This window comes from Macaca thibetana, chromosome 6, assembly GCF_024542745.1.
Source record: "Macaca thibetana thibetana isolate TM-01 chromosome 6, ASM2454274v1, whole genome shotgun sequence".
Taxonomy (NCBI): domain Eukaryota; kingdom Metazoa; phylum Chordata; class Mammalia; order Primates; family Cercopithecidae; genus Macaca; species Macaca thibetana.
In genome coordinates, this window is record NC_065583.1 from 78,699 (window position 1) to 97,063 (window position 18,365).

General features: G+C 40.3%; 1 long non-coding RNA gene and 1 pseudogene across 1 annotated transcript in view; one reads left to right on the forward strand and one right to left on the reverse strand.

Annotated features, from left to right (window-relative positions):
- The window catches only part of LOC126956070 (uncharacterized), a 29,188-nt gene extending 13,074 nt beyond the window's left edge, over positions 1 to 16,114 (forward strand). The window contains exons 6-7 of the long non-coding RNA XR_007726235.1: positions 13,648 to 13,813; positions 14,524 to 16,114. This is a non-coding gene — a long non-coding RNA (uncharacterized LOC126956070). The remainder of the gene's footprint in view (positions 1 to 13,647; positions 13,814 to 14,523) is intronic.
- On the reverse strand, positions 12,735 to 13,542 carry LOC126956069 (transmembrane protein 69-like; annotated as a pseudogene).
- Positions 16,115 to 18,365: the final 2,251 nt, after the last annotated feature.

Here is an 18,365-nt window from a genome sequence, read left to right on the forward strand (position 1 = left end):
ATTTCTGTTTTCTTGGCTTTGTTTAGCAAAACAGTCATAGGTAGACAAATAGCAGGATGGAACTGTTTCAGACAGAAAGTGAACACAGTCAAATGAACTTTTCATGGCTTGACACTGACCACCCAGAATCCAGTGTTCTACTCCAGTCCCTATCTCTCCCTGCCCAGTGTTCTACTCCAGTCCCCATCTCTCCCTGCAAAATTTATTGGATTACTGAAAATCCTATACACCAGGCTCTGTGTTGATGGTTACTAGAAGGAGAAAGAAGAGTGGATTTCTGCCTAGAATATGCCAGGTTCCAACTTATTCCTCACTTAAAGCTCTGGTGCTTTACCCCATATCCACAGGTGTTTCTAACTCAGCATGTACATAACTGGACACATTGTCTTTTTCTCCAAACATCCTAAACAGTGTCACCTTCCACCCAGACACCCAAGTCAAAAACCTGGGGATTTTATTAGAGACCTCCCCTGCCTAAGCCCCACAGCCCACTGGGGAAAACAATGTATTTACCTTAGCATTCTCGGTGTGTTCCCTCCCCACTCCCAGGGCTGCTCCCATTATTCTGGGCTGCTATAATAGTGCACACAGTGCCCATGTCCTTGAGAAACAGCCCACAGGGTCTGCTCCTGAATTCCTGCTGCCCTGTGCTTCCCACAGCTCCTGGCATTGGTAGTTGCCAGCCTGAGGCCAGGGGAAGCTGGAGAATGCAAGCACCAAAGATTTCTGCATCTCGCTGTGCTGAGTTCATTGTCACGAATGAACTCAAAATATTATTCAACAAGGAGACAAACAACATCTAAACGGAAAGGCTTACCTGACACCAGCTTGTAGAAACTGAGAACCAAAATGAGCACGAAAGCCATGGATATTCCTGTGGGTTGATCTCACGCCGTGAAAACAGATGACGGCAGGGGTGGATGGATGATTTGCAGGGCAGGCCAGCTGTCTCAGATGCAGGAGCCATGGAGAGGCTCTTCATGAACTGATGTCAAGCTGTGCTTTTCTCCTGGAACCTCCCTAAACATGGCTGTATGAATGAGGAGTGTGGGCCCTGGACTTTGAATCACTGCATTTATTGGCAGGTCATAAACATCTATCTCAGACCAGAGAAACGGTCATGGAAAGAGAGTAGGGTACACTTGGAGGGACTTTGTTCTGAGTCAAGACAGTGCCCCACATAGGTGGCATAGGAATGCCAGACGCAGAGGTATTTTCAGGCTTAGGCTGGCAGGCAGAGCTGCAAGACAGAGTGAGCATCTATCCCTGAAAGAGAGATTGGACGGGTGCAGTGGCTCATGCCTGTAATCCCAGCACTTTGGGAAGCCAAGGCAGGTGAATCATGAGGTCAAGAGCTCAAGACCATCCTGGCCAACATGATGAAACCCCGTCTCTACTAAAAATACAAAAATTAGCCAAGCATGGTGGCACGCACCTGTAGTCCCACATACTTGGGCGGCTGAGGCAGGAGAATCGCTTGAACTGGGGAGGGGGAGTTTGCAGTGAGCCCAGATCACATCACTCCCTCCAGCCTGGTGACAGAGTGACACTCTATCTCAAAAAAGAAAAAAAAAAAAGATAGAAATCATCTCAGCACAGGGCAGTGAGGCAGTGAATTTGTCCAGGCACACAGGCAATGCTCCATGAGACTCATATTTCCTGGCACAGCATGAGGAAATTCTGCCCATCCCTCCCTTGTCTTGAGTTCAGGGACAGGACTCTGATCATGAGGCCAGATGGGGTTGAACTTGCCAGAACAACCAGGACCTTGATCTCCAAGGATCCAAGGTATTGAGAAAGAGACCAAGACGAGGCTTCAGGCCTGGGGGTAAGGCAAAGATGCATTCATTCAGTCATTCGTTAGATGTACTAAGCCAGGACAAACACGGTTAGAGATTACGCAGCGATTTCAAGTCTGGGGAAGAAGAATGCACGAAGAATAAGCACTTACTAGATCAGAAAGCAGTTTCCACGGAGAGCACTACGAAGGGCAACGAAGGTAAAGAGGAATTTAAAAAGAGGAAACCCCGTGAACTCAGAAATTGCTAATAACACAATTTTAAATAACTAATAGGTCTAAGAGAACTAATAATAGAAGTTGAAGGTAATTAGACTAGAAGAAGAATGAAAACACTACATTTAAAACACTGTATGATGCATGTAAGGCAGTTCTTACAGAAAGGCTTATCCTTAAGTGCTTATATTAGGAAAAAAGAAGTCTGAATATTGGCTGAACAAAGTATCTGAGTTAATCTGAGTTAACTCTTGGATCCTGAAGTTCTTGGGCCACTCGCCCCATCTTTTCTCTCCCTTCACTCTTCTTTTTTTTCTTTTTTTCCCCACAATCTGTAAACATGTAATCCTGCCTTAAGTACAAAGCCTTTACAAATGCAAAAAAAATCAAAGATTACAAGTCAATTTCTTTCTGCATACAGTAAGAGCTGAAATGTAAAGAGAGCAACGTTAGAAAAAATACACTGAAAAACATGCCACTTGAATAATAATAATAAGACAAAACTGCAAATTAAATCAATAGAAATTAGGTAGATCCATTTATTTTTTAAATACAAGTATAATTTTGGAAGGGCTATTTGACAAATTCAGCATTAACTGCCAACTCTATAGACATGTTTAACAACAACGACAACAAAACAAGGCATTTGTTCTTGGCCCTTTTAGTACAGGTGAAGTGTCCTATTGCATCACAAGTATTAGTGATGAAGTAACAGATCCAAGGGCATAATATTAAAGAGGTTTTTTTCCAACTGCGATTTGGTTGAAAAATAACATAATATGAAAGTATATTAATAACTATCAAGACCACCGGTGATCTGCAGAATACCTAGAGGACTACATACTTAGAAGGCTGAAACTAGTAAAACAGTGTTAAAATGCATGTTTTTATTCTTAGATGAACAATGAGAGTGAGATTTCTGATTCCAATTTTATAGTGTGGTGGGGAATTGAGAGGAGATATTGGGGAAGACTGGCAGTGTGTGCTGAGATAGTGTTGGGAATGTGGCTCAAATTGGTTAATACTCAGATTAGGATATTGTTTTAGAAAAAATTTAAATGGGTTCTAAATTGTGGCATGTTGAAAAGGATATTAAGGAACAATGATTCATTAGCCCTAAACACAATTTAATGAGTGCCATCAATGGGCTTAAGAAATAAGCAGGGATGAGGGATGATGAGGCAACATGAGGTGAAAGAGAAAATGGAAAGTGGAAAATATGCTTGAACATTGGAGAATGTAAAAAGTCCACCAAAGAAACTGCTTTCGTTATCACTCAGAAGTGCTCTTCCCATTGGCTACCTGCTCCCAATCACCCAAACGCCAATTTTAGAGCACAGGAGCAGTAACCCCCTTTATCTGCAATTTCACTTTCCATAGTTTGTTACCCGAGGCAACCTTGGTCCAAACGTATTATGTGGAAAATTCCAGAAATAAACAATTCATGTTTTAAATCACAAGCCGGCTGGGCACGGTGGCTCATGCCTGTAATCTCAGCACTTTGGGAGGCCAAGGAAGATGGATCACCTGAGGTCACGAGCTCAAGATCAGCCTGGGCCAACATGGTGAAACCCTGTCTCTACTAAAAATACAAAAATTAGCTGGGCATGGTGGTGGGCACCTGCATTCCCAGCTACCTCGGAGACCAAGGCAGGAGAATTGCTTGAACCCAGAGGGCGGAGGCTGCAGTGAGCCAAGGTCACACCACTGTACTCCAGCCTGGGTGATAGAGTGAGACTACATCTCAAAATAATAATAATAATAATAATAATAATAATAATAATAAATAAAATAAATTACAAGCCATGGAGTGATGAAATCTCATGATCCTCCTGCTCTGTCCTGCCCGGGGTGTGCATCATCCCTTTGTCCTGCTTGTCCACACAGGTTGTGTACAACCTGCCCCTTAGTCGCTTAGTAGCCGCCTTGGTTGTCAGATTGAAAAAACATCGTCTATAAAGGGTTGAGTACTATCTGAGGTTTCAGGCATCCACTAGGGGTGTTGGAATGTATCTCTTGCAGATAAGGGGAGACTACTGTATTATATTTCAGCTTCCATAAAACTTTACTAATTTGGATTAAGAACACAAGCCTGATTTTGTAAAAAGTATCCATAAATATTCAGAGGTATAATTTTGTTTCATCAAGTAAAAAGAGCAACTAATTCCAACTGTTGAAGTAGTAACAAGTAAAGGCTTCACCAGGCTTGCCTTGATGAAGAGTTAAGACATATTTTTAGGTCAACAGCACAAGATTATTAAATAACTTGTATGCTACAAACATGTTGCTTCCACTCATCAAAACAACCCAACAATCCTTACTATTCCAACTTGCTGAGAACCATGTCAGATGTTGCCTTCAAGAATGAAATGTTTCTCAAAACTGTTCTATCAAATGTAGTAGCTATTGGACATAAAACAGGTAATTTGTGTCAGACTTTAGTTAGTTTTCATGAAGTATTTATCTCCAACTTCAGTTTATCCCAACATTAATTTATGATAGGACAGTTATTAAAATTAGCCATTTCTCAGACTATAGCTTTGAAGTAATAAGAAATGGACAATTAATTTCACTAGTTGAAATCTTGATTCAAGTGATGATCCAATAGCTTACAAATGTCTCCAATAAACTGAGCTTTGAGGCAGGACGGAAAACAGAAAAATGTAAAACCTCTCTATCCCAATCACCAATAATGGAGGCTAAGCAATTATACCTGCAAATCCTTAACGACAGGTCTCTCCTAATGAAAAATCCTGAGATTTAAGCACTGTGACTTACAGAAGGCAGGTTGGCTTAATGAGGAAATTTACTTTTAGTAAAAAAACCAATCAGCAATATTTTATTTTGGGCACTTAGTATTTCACAGATCCTCAACACGTTTTGAGGTAGGTCAAATATTAATAGCGTATTTTACAAACAAAACTCACGCAGATGTTTTGTTACTTGTCCCAAACCACAGGAGCAATTCTGTCACGATCAGGAATAACGTGGTCTCTCTGATCTTCCAGATTAATCTGTCATGTGTGAAGTTAAGGGTAATCACTTGCAAATATTCATGAAAAAAAAAAAAAAACAAAAACAGAAGACTAGATATAGAAATTCTACTTCGGGATATTTTAAACTTCTTAAATTGATCCTATAATGAGTATATACTTGCTCTCATTACAAATCTATATATAACTGATCTTTACAATTACAAATGAGCACAGGAGTGACTATGTTGCTTTTCTGCCTTTTAGGGTGAGTAGAGCAGGGAGATAATCAGCCAGCTTTCCCTGGAGCACTAGGCAGCCTTTACCTGAAGGTGCTGTGTTCGAGGCACCATTGACTATGATTTGGGATCATAGGAGAGCAGGTATACTAATGGGAACAGGATTCAGAAAAGATGCCTGGATCCAAAAAGCAGAGGCTCTCTGCAAGTCAAAGGTGAAGAGAAAAATAGTAACATCTCAAGCTTCTGATCCTGAGTATCATGGCATGGCATTACAACTGCTTGTGAGAGGACCTCCTACAAGAGCAGTACACTTGTCCCAATAAAGTCTGTTAGAGTTCTTACTAACTAGATAAGCCACAAGTAAAACTAAATTGGTATTTCACTAAAGTGGACACCTATAGAAGCAAATATCTAAACATTTTTAATATGACTAAGTTTTACCCGTCATGTAAATTCCTCTCATTGTCACAAGACCAATTCTATTAGCTTGTCATAATTCCTAAAATAATTTACCAAAATTCAGCTCATCTTGACATAGGTTCTTGAGCCAGCATTCTGTACTGTTTCATCATAAAGTTCCTTTTATTTAAACAATTGTATAATATTAGTAATAATAAAGGATTAAGAATAGTTAACTTGAGCCTAGGAGTAAGGTTGCAGTAAGCCATGATTGCACTACTGTACTAGAGCTCAGGTGACAGAGCAAGACCCTAATCTCAAAAAAAAAAAAAAAAAAAAAAAAGAGAGAGAGTTTAACAACTGAGAAATTAGAAGGAAAACATCATTACTGTGTTATATAAAAGAGTAAGGATATGTTTCTGTATAGAACAAACAACCCAATACCATTTGAGTCGAAGAACAAAGGGGAAAACAAGCGGGTGGCAGGGGGCATGGAATGCAGAGTATTGAAGCCTTTTACTCTAGTGTCTCCAAAGTTGAGTGTGGAAGTAAAAAGTTTCTACATTTAAAAAGTTTATATAAATTATATGAATTGTAACTTTCATAAAAATCAAAATGAAAGGTTCTGCATAGGACAAAAGCTATTCCTAAGCAACACATCGTATTTGCACAAGGCCACTGAATGTCGTGGATATTAGTAACAAATGAAAAGCTTAAGTCTATGACAGATTGAACTAAGATTTCAGTTTGGTATTCTATAAGCCCAAGATTATAAACTACTCTTATGATACAAAAGCTATAATGACTTACAGACTTTTGTTTAGGAACTCTTGAGCTTCTGGTTGGCACATTATCTACTTTTTAAATATGTGAAATAAATACAGACATTTGTGAGAGGCTGTGCAAAACTATTGTATTTACAAAAATGGCACAAAAGTGAATTCAACACAAAATCAACAGTCAACGCACATGCATACTTCATTTATATCTTCAACAACAAAAGGTATTCTGAGGCCGGGCGCGGTGGCTCAAGCCTGTAATCCCAGCACTTTGGGAGGCCGAGGCGGGCGGATCACGAGGTCAGGAGATCGAGACCATCCTGGCTAACACGGTGAAACCCCGTCTCTACTAAAAATACAAAAAGAAATTAGCCGTGCGTGGTGGCGGGCGCCTGTAGTCCCAGCTACTCCGGAGGCTGAGGCAGGAGAATGGCGTGAACCCGGGAGGCGGAGCTTGCAGTGAGCCGAGATCGCGCCACTGCACTCCAGTCTGGGCGACAGAGCGAGACTCCGTCTCAAAAAAAAAAAAAAAAAAAAAAAAAAAAAAAAAAAAAAAAAAAAAAAAAGGTATTCTGACTCTACAGAACTGAATAAGAATATTAGCTTCAACGGCAGCTGCTAAGCACTAGAGACACATAAGTTACACCAGAACGGGGAAATATTGCCCAAGTAAAATTCTACTGTTAAAGCTGAAACAGGTTTAAGGCCATTCAAGTTCAAGCAGAGACACAAATCTTGTGGAGACCTATCTAATTGTATTTGAAATATGTGACCTTTCTTCTAACTTGTAGTCTTAAACTTCTGTTTAAGGTAAATACAGAAAAAATCAATACAATAGAGATTATATTAAATAAGAGTAACATACAAAGCTGTAATTAAGATGAAGTAATGAAAGCCAAACATTAAAATTTTAAAACTTGCTGGTTACTTGTTTGAACCAGTACTACACTTGGAGTTAGATAATCAAACACTTATTTTCAAGTAGTTTACTAATGTTGTTCTAACACATCCTCTTCACCAGTGCACTGTTAAACGAATCAAAAACTCTACACAAGTATATTCCACAATAGAAACACACACTACTGTTACCTGCAAAGCTGTCAGTCTCAAATGACTTAGTGAATGAAAGAAAATAAAAAGTAGGTAAGTAACATATTAAGGAGAAATCATGGGAATTAGCAGATTCATGCAGTTCAGCTCTTTTAATCAGCTGGCCAGCTTGCTAGCAACAGGAGATGGTTTCCGTTGAGGAAGATCCTGTGGAGTAGGAATGTGGTCACCAGTGACACATCTAAAAAGAAGACATACAAATGGCCAACAGAAATATAAAAATGTCCAACATCATTAGTCATCAGGGAAATGACAATCAAAACCATGAGATACCATCTCACAACTGCTAGGATAGCCATTATCAAAGAGACAAGATATAACAGGTGTTGGTGAGGGTGTATAGTAAAGAAAACCCATTTGTTGATGGAAATGTAGATTGGTGCAGTCATATTGGAAAACAGTGTGGAGTTTCCTCTAGAAAGTTTTTAAAAATAGAACTAATATATGACCCAGCAATCCCTCTTCTGGGTATATACTCACCACCTTGTAAACATATATGTGCTTCCATATTCATTGAAGCATTGTTTACAATAGTCAAGATATGGAAACAAATTGTGGTGGGGAGTGTCATCAAGATGGTAAAATTGGAGATACTAGCCTTTATCCCCCACCAAAGAAAATAAATAGCTATCCACAAATGAAAATATCTCTAAGAGGACTCAAAGGCACATTAAAGAATGTGAGGCAACACAGTGGAGCAAAAATAGTAATAACAACAAAACACAATAAAAAAGGAGACAATCCACAGAAAGGAACACTGGTGAGACTGGCGTATCTGAGACTCCAGGAGATGGTTTATTTATGAGCTCCTTATTTTGTTCCATTCGTCTATGTGTTGACTTTTATGCCAGGACCATTCTGTTTGATTTCTATAGCTTTGCCATAAATTTTGAAGTCAGGAAGTATGATGCTCCAACCTTATTTTTCTTTCTTAATACTATTGTGATATTTAAAACTTTTTGTGGGTTTATACAAATTTTAGTATTTTTTTTTCTGTGGAAAATGCCATTAAAATTTCTATATAGTGTTAAATCTATTGATCATTTAGGATAGATAGAAATTTTAACAGTATTAATTCTTCCACACAAAACACAGGATATCTATTTATTTACTTATTTATTGAGAGGTCTCACTCTGTCACCCACGCTGGAGTGCAGTGGTGTGATCATAGTTCATGGAACCCTCAAATTCCTGGGCTCAAGTGATCCTCCCTCCTCAGCCTCCCCAGTAGCTGGAACTACAGGCCTGTGCCACAATGCCTGACTAATATTTTAGGATTTTTTTTGTAGAGATGGGGGATCTTCTTTCCATATATTAATACCCTCTTTAATTTCTTTCATCAATTTTTATAGTTTTCAGTATACAGATCATTTACCTGAACCAGGCATGGTGATTCACACCTGTAATCCCAACAATTTGGGAGGCCACTTGGGGCCAGGAGCTTGAGACCAGTCTGGGCAACATAGCAAGACCCCATCTCTAAAAAAAAATTTTTTGTGAAAAGGTGGTACAGATCTTTTATTTCCCTTGTTAGATTTATTCCTAAGTATGTTCTGTTTTGTAGCTCTTGTAAATGGTATTGTTTTCTTGACTTCCTTTTTAGATATTTCTTTGTTAGTGAATGGAACCAGCTGATTTTTATGTTGATTTCATATCTTGTAACTTTACTGAATTTATTATTGCTAAAAAGTTTTTTTGGTGGAGTATTTACAGTTTTCTAAGAAAAGGATCATATTATATGCAAACAGAGACACTTTTACTTCTTCCTTTCTGATTTGTATGGCTTTTCTTTCTTCTCTGATTACTCTTGCTAGTACTTTCAGTACTGTGTTAAATAGAAGTGGCAAGAGGGAACATCCTTTTCTTTTACCAGACCTTAGCAGATTTCAGTTTCCCTCATTGATAATGGTATTCATTGTGGACTTGTCATAAACAGCCTTTATTATGTTGAGGAAATTTCCTGCCATCTTTATTTGTTTGGGCTGCAATAACAAAATACCTTACAATAAGAAGTTATAAACACGAAAAATGTATTGCTCGCAGTTCTGGAGGCTGACAAGTCCAAGATCAAGGCACTAGCTGATTGTCTGGTGAGAGCTTGTTCTCTGTTTCAAGATGGCATCTTCTTATTCTTACATGGTAGAAGGATGAACAAGCTGTTTTAGGCCTCTTTTACAAAGGCACTAATTCCATTTTTGAGGGAGAAACCCTCCTGACTTAATCATCTCCTAAAGCCCACATCTCTTAATACTATTGCATTGGGGTTTAGGTTTCAACTTTAGAGACACAAACATTCATACCACAGCATTTTCTATATCTATTTTCCTTGGATTTTTTTAACCATGAAAGGATATTAAACTTCATTAAATGTGCTTATTGCATCTATAGAGATGATCATGTGGTTTTAATCTTTCATTCTCTTAATGTGGTTTTTTATATTGATTGTTTTGCATGTATTAAACCAACCTTGTATCCCAATGATAAATCTCACTTGGTCATGGTGTATAAACTTTTTGATGTGTTGTTGAATTTGGTTTGCTAGCAATTTATCAAAGATATTTTGCATGTATGTTAATCAGAGATATTAGCCTATAGTTTTCTTTTCTTGTGGTGTCTTTGGTTTTGGTATTAGAGTGCTGCTGGACTCATAAAGAAGTTGGAAGCATTTCCTCTATTTTTATTTTTTGGAAAGGTTTAGGAAGGATTGGTGTTATTTCTTCTTTGAATGTTTGGTAGAATTCAGTTGTGAAGCCAATTGGTCCTAGATTTTTCTTTGCTGGGAGGCATTTTATTACTACTTTAATCTCTTTGTAATTGGTATGTTCAGGCTTTCCATTTCTTCTTGGTTCAGCCTTAGTAGGTTGTATGTTTCTAGGAATTTACCCATTTCCTGTGTTATCCAATTTGTTGGTATATAATTGTTCATAATAGTCTCTTATGATCCTTTTTATTTCTGAGTGATCTGTTGTAATGACTCCTAATTCTGCTTTTGTTTCTTTACTCTTTTTTTCTTAGTATAGCTAAGAGTTTGCCAATTTTATTCTTTTCTAAAACACAATGTTTATTTTTGGTATTTTTCTATAGTTTTTCTACTTTCCATTTGATTTGTTTCTATTCTAATCCCTATTATTTTTTCCTTTTGCCAGCTTTGGCTTAGCTGCTGCTTCTTTTTGTAATTCCTTGATGTGTACAGTTAAGTTGTTTGATATCTTTCCACTTCTTAAATTTAGGCATTTATCACTACAAACTTTCTTCGCATTACTGCTTTTATTGCATCCCATAACTTTTAGGATGTTTCTTCAGTTCAAGATGTATTTAAAAATCACTTTTTGATCCAGTAGTTTTTAAGAGTATGTTAGTTTCCATGTATTTGTGAATTGTCCCCCTTTCTTGTTACTGATTTCTAGTTCCACTTCATTGTGGTCAGAAAAGATACTTCATATAATTTTGATCTCCTTAAACTGGTTAAAACTTGTTTTGTGGCTTAACATATGATGTATTTTGGAGAATGTTCCTTGTACACTTAAAAAGAATGTGTATTCTTCTGCTGTTGGGTGAAAAGTTCTGTACAAGTCTGTTAAGCCCATTTGGCTAACAGTGTTGTTCAAGTTCACTATTTCTTGATTTTCTGCCTGGATGTTCAATTTAGTATTCAAAGTGGAGTGTTAACGTTTCTTATCATTGTTCTACTGCTGTCAATTTCTCCTTTTTTCTCTCTCAATATTAACTTTAGGTGCTGTAAAGTTTTTGGATGCATATACGTTTACAATTATTCTATCTTTCTGTTAAATTCACCCTTTTATCATTATGTAATAACCTTCTTTGTCTCTAGCGACAACTTTTGACTTAAGTTTACTTTGTCTGATATATGTATAGCCACTCCCATTTCCTTTTGATTACCATTTGCGTGGTAACATATTCCTCCTAACTGAACTTTTGTGCTCCTTGGCAAACATCTCCCTATTGCCTCCCCTGCCCCCAGCCTCTGGTAATCACCATTCTACTCTGCTTCTATGAGTTAAGCTTTTTTGCATTCCACATATAATTAAGAGCATGCAGTATTTGTCCTTCCGTACCTGGCTTCTTTCATTTAGCATAATATTCTCCAGATTCATCCATGTTGTCACAAATAAGAGGGTTATTTTCTTTCTAAAAATTAGTAGTGGCTCAATCAGTCGCTCTCTGCGTGCTAGGCGCTCGGGAGGGGGCGGCTCCTCTGGTGCCCGGCGTAAGACACGGTGGAAGCGATGGATTTGGGCAAAAACCCCAACGGGCCCAACCATTCCTCCACTCTGTTTGCGAGGGAGGACGGCAGCTCCACGTCCTTCTACATGCGGCCCAGGCCCGCCAAGCGGCGGCTGCACCGAGGGCGGGGTGCGGGAGCCCTCGGGCGGCTTTGCCTGCGCAGTGCGTCCTGGCGGCGTGGAAGGCTGCAGCGGCCGGGGCGGGCGGCCTATCGCTGAGCCCCGCCTAGGCGGCCCACCCGGGCACAGACGCAGGGCAGGACCCTGGCCGAGCGCGCCGCGGAGCCCGAGCCGTAGTCGCTCGCGGGGCTGCCTTCACGGACGCGGGCGACGTGGCCTTTCGGGCCTACGTGAAGGAAAATGCCCGCTCGCCCCGTTCGGTCGCGGGCTGCAGGTCCCGAGCCCTGCCCCGCGGGGAGGCAGCTGAGGCCCGGCGAGAATTCGAGCACGGTGCTGGCGGCCGGCAGTGCTGGGGGACCCGGTGCATCCCCTGCGGCTGCGGGCCTCGGTCCTAAGCCCCTCATTGCCCGGGGCCGGCGGCGCCAGTCGAGCTCACGCCCACCCCGCCCGGAACTCGCTCACGCCCACCCGGAACTCATTGACCGGGGCCGGCGGCGCCAGCCGAGCCCACGCCCATGCCCACCCGGAACTCGCGCTGGCCCGCGAGCACGGCGCGCAACCCCGGTTCCGGCCCGCGCCTCTCCCTCCTCACCTCCCAGCAAGCAGAGGGAACCGGCTCCGACCTCAGCCAGCCCAGAGAGGGGCTCCCACAGTGCCGTGGCGGGCTGAAGGGCTCCTCAAGCGCCGCCAGAGTGGACGCCAAGGCTGAGGAGGCACCGAGAGCGAGGGCTGCTAGCATGTTGTCACCTCTCATTATGAAATAACAACTTCTGGAAATGAAGAATAATGTGCGAAGAATAAATTACCATTGGTGGGGGGGGGGGGGGGTTAGGCGGGGGGAGCGGGGTGGGGGGAAGAGACAAACAGAAGTAGAAAAAGTTGTAGCCAGTATACCAGTGTTATCTACGGTGTAGATTTATACCTTTTCTACTTGACCAGGTCTCTTAGGTCCTGTCTGAGTAAATATTTTTAACACTAAAGCGATTACAAATGAAAGAGTGGCCAATAAAGTGACTACTCTCCTCAGGGCTTTAAACCAGTTGGGATAATGTGGTAAGAGAAAAAGTTCAATGTGTGATGCTCTCCCCGTTACCTATTACTGTGACTGTGGCTTCACTGAGTGTTTCAGAAATAAGGCATACCATGAAAACACAACAGGAACTGTACTATTAGCTAAATTAAGGAAGTCGGGTTTGGCTGGACTGCCTTCTGGTAGAGCAAAACCCCATCTGACCACCACAAGAAGGATACGAAACTGACTCCATCTGAGTAAAAGCTAATATGGGAATATAAGCCTTTGTTATTAGCAGGACCAGTGGTGGAGCAATGAAGGGGATTAGTCCTGCCAGAGTTACCTATAATGCTGGCTTTGGACTGTCAGGCAGGTACATGATGGTGCTTGGTGGCCTGGCTGGAAATACTGCTTGCTTCTGCTTCTTTTTAAAGTTGCAGGGGGATGTGTGATAGCCTTGTGTCTTGCTCATATACACTGGAAATGATGAGAAAAGCCAAGGCCTTGGAAACAAAGAGGGAAAAGTACTGCTGGAGAGACATCTTGAGAGAATGTGTATCTGTTCCTCTGCTGGCTCCTAGTGCCACTGCGAAAGAATACTTAAACATCTTAGAAGATGCTTGAGAAAACTTCAGGATGAAGTGAAACATACTGGGCCCTATTGAAAGTCTTTTTCAGGAGGATGCCAGGCAGTTCTGATAAACGTATTGTTATAACTAAGTGGAGGCATTGAATCAGAAGCATGTTTTTGTCAGCATCTCGCAGAGAGATGGAAAACTGAGCTGAAAGAACAGTCCAGGACTCCCGGAAAGGCACTTCCAACAAGTGAGTCAAGAGCCCTGATTTTGAAATACATACAACAATGTGTGATGATAATTCGCCCATGCCTGAGGAAGACAGAAACACAGCAGGAGCAGAAAGGTGAGAATGGGAAAGAGGAGGAGCGGGGAGAGACAGAGAAGGAGGGGGACTTCTGGGGATGGGAGCTGCCATTACGATCATTCGGCAGTTAATTGAAAAATTTAACTTGGATCTACCAACAGTTACACAGGCCTTCTTAAAAACTATTGGTGAGTTGGAGGCTACTTCTTCCTTCTTAGCATCTGGTCAGAGAGCTGATAGATACCCCATTTGGTCCCGACAAGATGACATAGATCTGCAAAAAGATGAGGATACCAGAGATACATTGGTCAAAAAACTTGGTGCTTAGAATGTAGCTCGGAGGATTGTGTTTTAAAAGAAATAATTGGCAAGATAAAGAGAAAAAAAAAGTCGTAGCAGATGAAGTGATTTAAAAAAGAAATTGTGACCATTGAACTTTAGAGAGTTCTTGCATTAGAACTGGCACTTACCTTTTGACCAATGCTGCCATTGCTGTGAGAGTCCTAGATTTTGTAGCCAAGCAGAGTTGTATAGGGGGGATAAAAAGAAAGGAAATTGGATAAACTTAGAGCTCTCCTTGGCAAGGGTCAATGTGTTTATGAAAGGAAAATCTAAACCAGAGAGGAGTTGGTCCTCAGTAGTAATCCTTTGCTGGAATGAACCCTTGCTATATTAGTGACAGAGTCAAAGGAAATTTAGGAGACATAGGCCATTTTAGGCAACAGAAGTGATCTCCTTTTCTTTGGCAGAAGCTCCTTGAAATTGTGACAGATTCCATATCAAGAATCTGGAAATGTGGGAAGATTTCATTATGAGGCCTTGAACATGGATTATCTCCAAACCCAGTGAGCTCTGATTTCTAGACTGCTTTGAAAAATCCCATATTCATTTTGCTAACTTGGTATTTGGGGACACTCCTCCTTGGCTGTTCTTTTCTTTGAGCCCTTCTCAGTCACGTTTGTAGGGTGTCTTTCTTTACCTACCACTCAGTTTTGTTTAAAACACACACACAACCCTAGAGAATCTCAAGAATAATCTTACTCCATTAATAATGTGTTTTTTTTATTGAGCATAGTTTGTGCTAAGCATTGTGTTAGATTTAAAAATTAGTGCATTGACTCCACTTCGTTTTTTGTTTGTTTGTTTGTTTTTTCGTTTTCGAGATGGAGTTTTGCTCTTGTCGCCCAGGCTGGAGTGCAGTGGCATGATCTCAGTTCACTGCAACCTCCGCCTCCCAGTTTCAAGTGATCCTCCTGCCTCACCTTCCCAACTACCTGGGATTACAGGTGCACACCGCCATGCCTAGGTAATTTTTGTATTTTTAGTACAGACAGGGTTTCACCATGTTGGCCAGGCTGGTCTCAACCTCCTGACCTCAGGTAATCCACCCGCCTCGGCCTCCCAAAGTGCTGGGATTACAGGCGTGAGCCACCACGCCCAGCCTGACTCTGTTTTTTGCTATTTATTGAAAATTAATACAACTTTGTATTTGAAAAAAATTGAACAGTATTCCATTGTGTATATATACCACATTTTCTTCCTCCATTCATCCACTGATGGATGCATAGGTTGACTCCATCTCTTAGTTCTTGTGAATAATTCTGCAGTGAACATGGGACAGCACATATCTCTTTAGCACATTGATTTCAATCTTTTGATGTTTACCCAGTAGGGGGATTACTAGATAATACGGCATTTCTATTTTTAGTCTTTGGGAACTTCCATACTGTTTTAGATAATGGCTATACTAATTTACATTCCCACCATTAGTGTACAGTATTCATAGTTTTGTCAACACTTGTTACTTTTGTCTTTTTGATGATAGCCATTCTATTAGCTATGAGGTAATATCTTCTTGTGGTTTTATTTCTTATTTCCCTGATGATTAGTGATGTTGAATATTTTTAAATGAAACTATTGGGCATTTATGTGTTTTTTGAGAAATGTCTCCTCAGGTTCTTTGCCCATTTTACAACCGTGTTATTTTTCTAACTATTGAGTTTTTAAGTTCCTTATAAATTTTGGATATTATCCTCTTATCAGATATATGGTTTGCAAATATTACTCTTACTCTACAGGTTGTCTCTTCACTTTGTTAATTGTTTACTTCACTGTGAAAAGCATTTTAGTTTAATGCTATTCCATCTGTATTTTTGCTTTCATTGCCTGTGCTTTGCGGGTGATACTCAAAAAATAATTACTCAGGTCTATGTCGTGGAGCTTTTACCTTCTTTTTTTCTAGTACTTTTACAGTTTCAGGTCTTATATTTAAGTTTTTGGTCTATTTTGAGTTTAATTTTGTACATGGTGTGAGATAAGTTTTTAAATTCTTTCTTCTGCATGCAGGTATCCAGTTTTTCCAAGACCATTCACTGAGGAGACTGTTCTCTCCCCATTGTGTGTTCTATATATCTTGACTAATCGTCAATTATTTACAAATTCATGGATGTTTACTGGACTCTGTATCCTGCTTCTTTGGTTGACATGTCTGTTTTTAGGCCAGAAACATGATGTTTTGATTACTATAGCTTTGTAATATATATTTAAGTCAGGTAATGTGATGTCTCTAGCTTTGTTGGTTTTGGTCAAGATTGCTTTGGCTATTTAGGGTGTTTTGTGGTTCCATGTAAATTTTAAGATTTTTTTTTCTAATTATGTGGAAAATATTATTAAAATTTTGATAGGGATTCTATTGAATCTGTAGATTGTTTAAGGATAGTATGGACATTTTAATATTACATCTTCCGATTCATGAACATGGAATAACTTTGTGTTTGTGTTTTTACCAATTTCTTTATCAATGTTTTGTAGTTTTCTGCATATAGATCTTTCATCTTCTTAAATAAATTTACTCCTAAGTAGTATTTTTTGTAGCTATTGTAAATGGGATTCTTTATTAATTTCCTTTTTGGATAATTTGTTAGTGTACAGGAACACTACTGATCTTTACAATACGATTTGGTTTCCTACAACTTCACTGAATTAGTTTATCAGTTATAACAGGTTTTGGTGGAGTGTTTAGGTATTTCTATATAAAATATCATGTTGTCAGCAAACAGACAATTGCATTCCTTCCTTTCCAATTAAGATGTCCTTTATTTCTTATTCTTGCCTAATTCCTCTGGCTAGAACATCTAGTACTATGTTGAAAAAAAGTGGGAAGAGTGGGTATTCTTGTTTTGTCCTTGATTATTGAGGAAAAGCTTTCAACTTTTCCCCATTGAGTATGTTGTTAGATGTGGACTTGTTATGTATGACCTTTATTGTGTTAAGATACATTTCTTCCATACCTAATTTGTTGAAAGTTTTTATGGTGGAAAAAAGTGTTGAATTTTGTAAAGTGCATTTTCTGCATCCATTGAGATGATCATATGGTGTTTGTCCTTTGTTTTGTTAATGTGATGTGTCACATTTATTGATTTACATATGTTGAATCTTTCTTGCATGCCTAGGATAAATCTCACTTGATTACAGTGAATGATCTTTTTAGTTTTGTTAATTTCAGGTTGCTGGTATTTTGTTGTGGAGTTTTGCGTATTTGTTCTTCAGGAATAGTGGCCTGACCCTGTGTATCCAGTCCCAGGTTAACCACTGAAGCCCCAGGACCCAAGCCAGCCATCTCAAACCTAGCCAGTAGCTTAGCACGGATACATTTAGCCTGAAGACCAACACCAGTGGATACAGGCTCCAGGACAGCCACTGTGGCTTCAGTGACAAGGCCAGCACTGACAATCCTAGGCCCCAGTCCAGTTCCTGCAGAGTCAGGCTCCATGCCATCCTAAGTACTAAGATGTTCTCAGGCTCTAGACCAGTCTCAGCTGCTCCATGACCTAGAACCTGCTCCAGCAGACTCAAGGTGCAGGAACATTAGACTCCAGTGACAGGAAGGATTCTGTGAATTGAAGTTCTAAGACCACCCCTGAAAACAAAGGCTTTGGGCCAGCCACCATGGATTCCAACTCCAAGGACATTTTACTGGTCTCAGTTGCCAGGTAAGCCCCAGAACAAAGCCAGTTCTTTTGGGCTCAGGTTCCAGGCCCATTCCAGTGGATCCAGGTGCCAGAGCCATCCTTGTGCCTATCTAGCCCCTGCAGACTCAGGCTCAAGGCCCACCCCAGCACCAGGTCATCCCTGTGGATCTAGAACTTAGGCAGCCTCAGCAGATACAGGGTCACCCTCATAGACACAGCCTCTAGGCCCATCCCCATAGACTCAATCAATAGGTCTACCCAAGGGGATCCAGGCTTCAGGCCAAACCCACAGACCTAGAAGTCAGTTCTTCCCATCTGCTGACGCAGGCTGGCCTGCCAAAGGACTCTTGTAGCAACACTGACCTCAGACAGAGAGCCTTGCTAGAATCTCTAGATGAGATGACTGGTGAAAATGCTTCCCAGACAAATCCAGTCTGCAAAGACTGGAATAATCCTTACTTTGTCAAATGTGCAGACATCAACATAAAGCAAAAAGAAACAGGGAAAACTAAAGAGGTATAATACCACTAAAGGAACACAATAAACTCCCAGTGCCAAATGTCAAAAAAAATGAGGATATACAAACTGCCTGACAAAATACTTAAAATAATAGTTTTAAG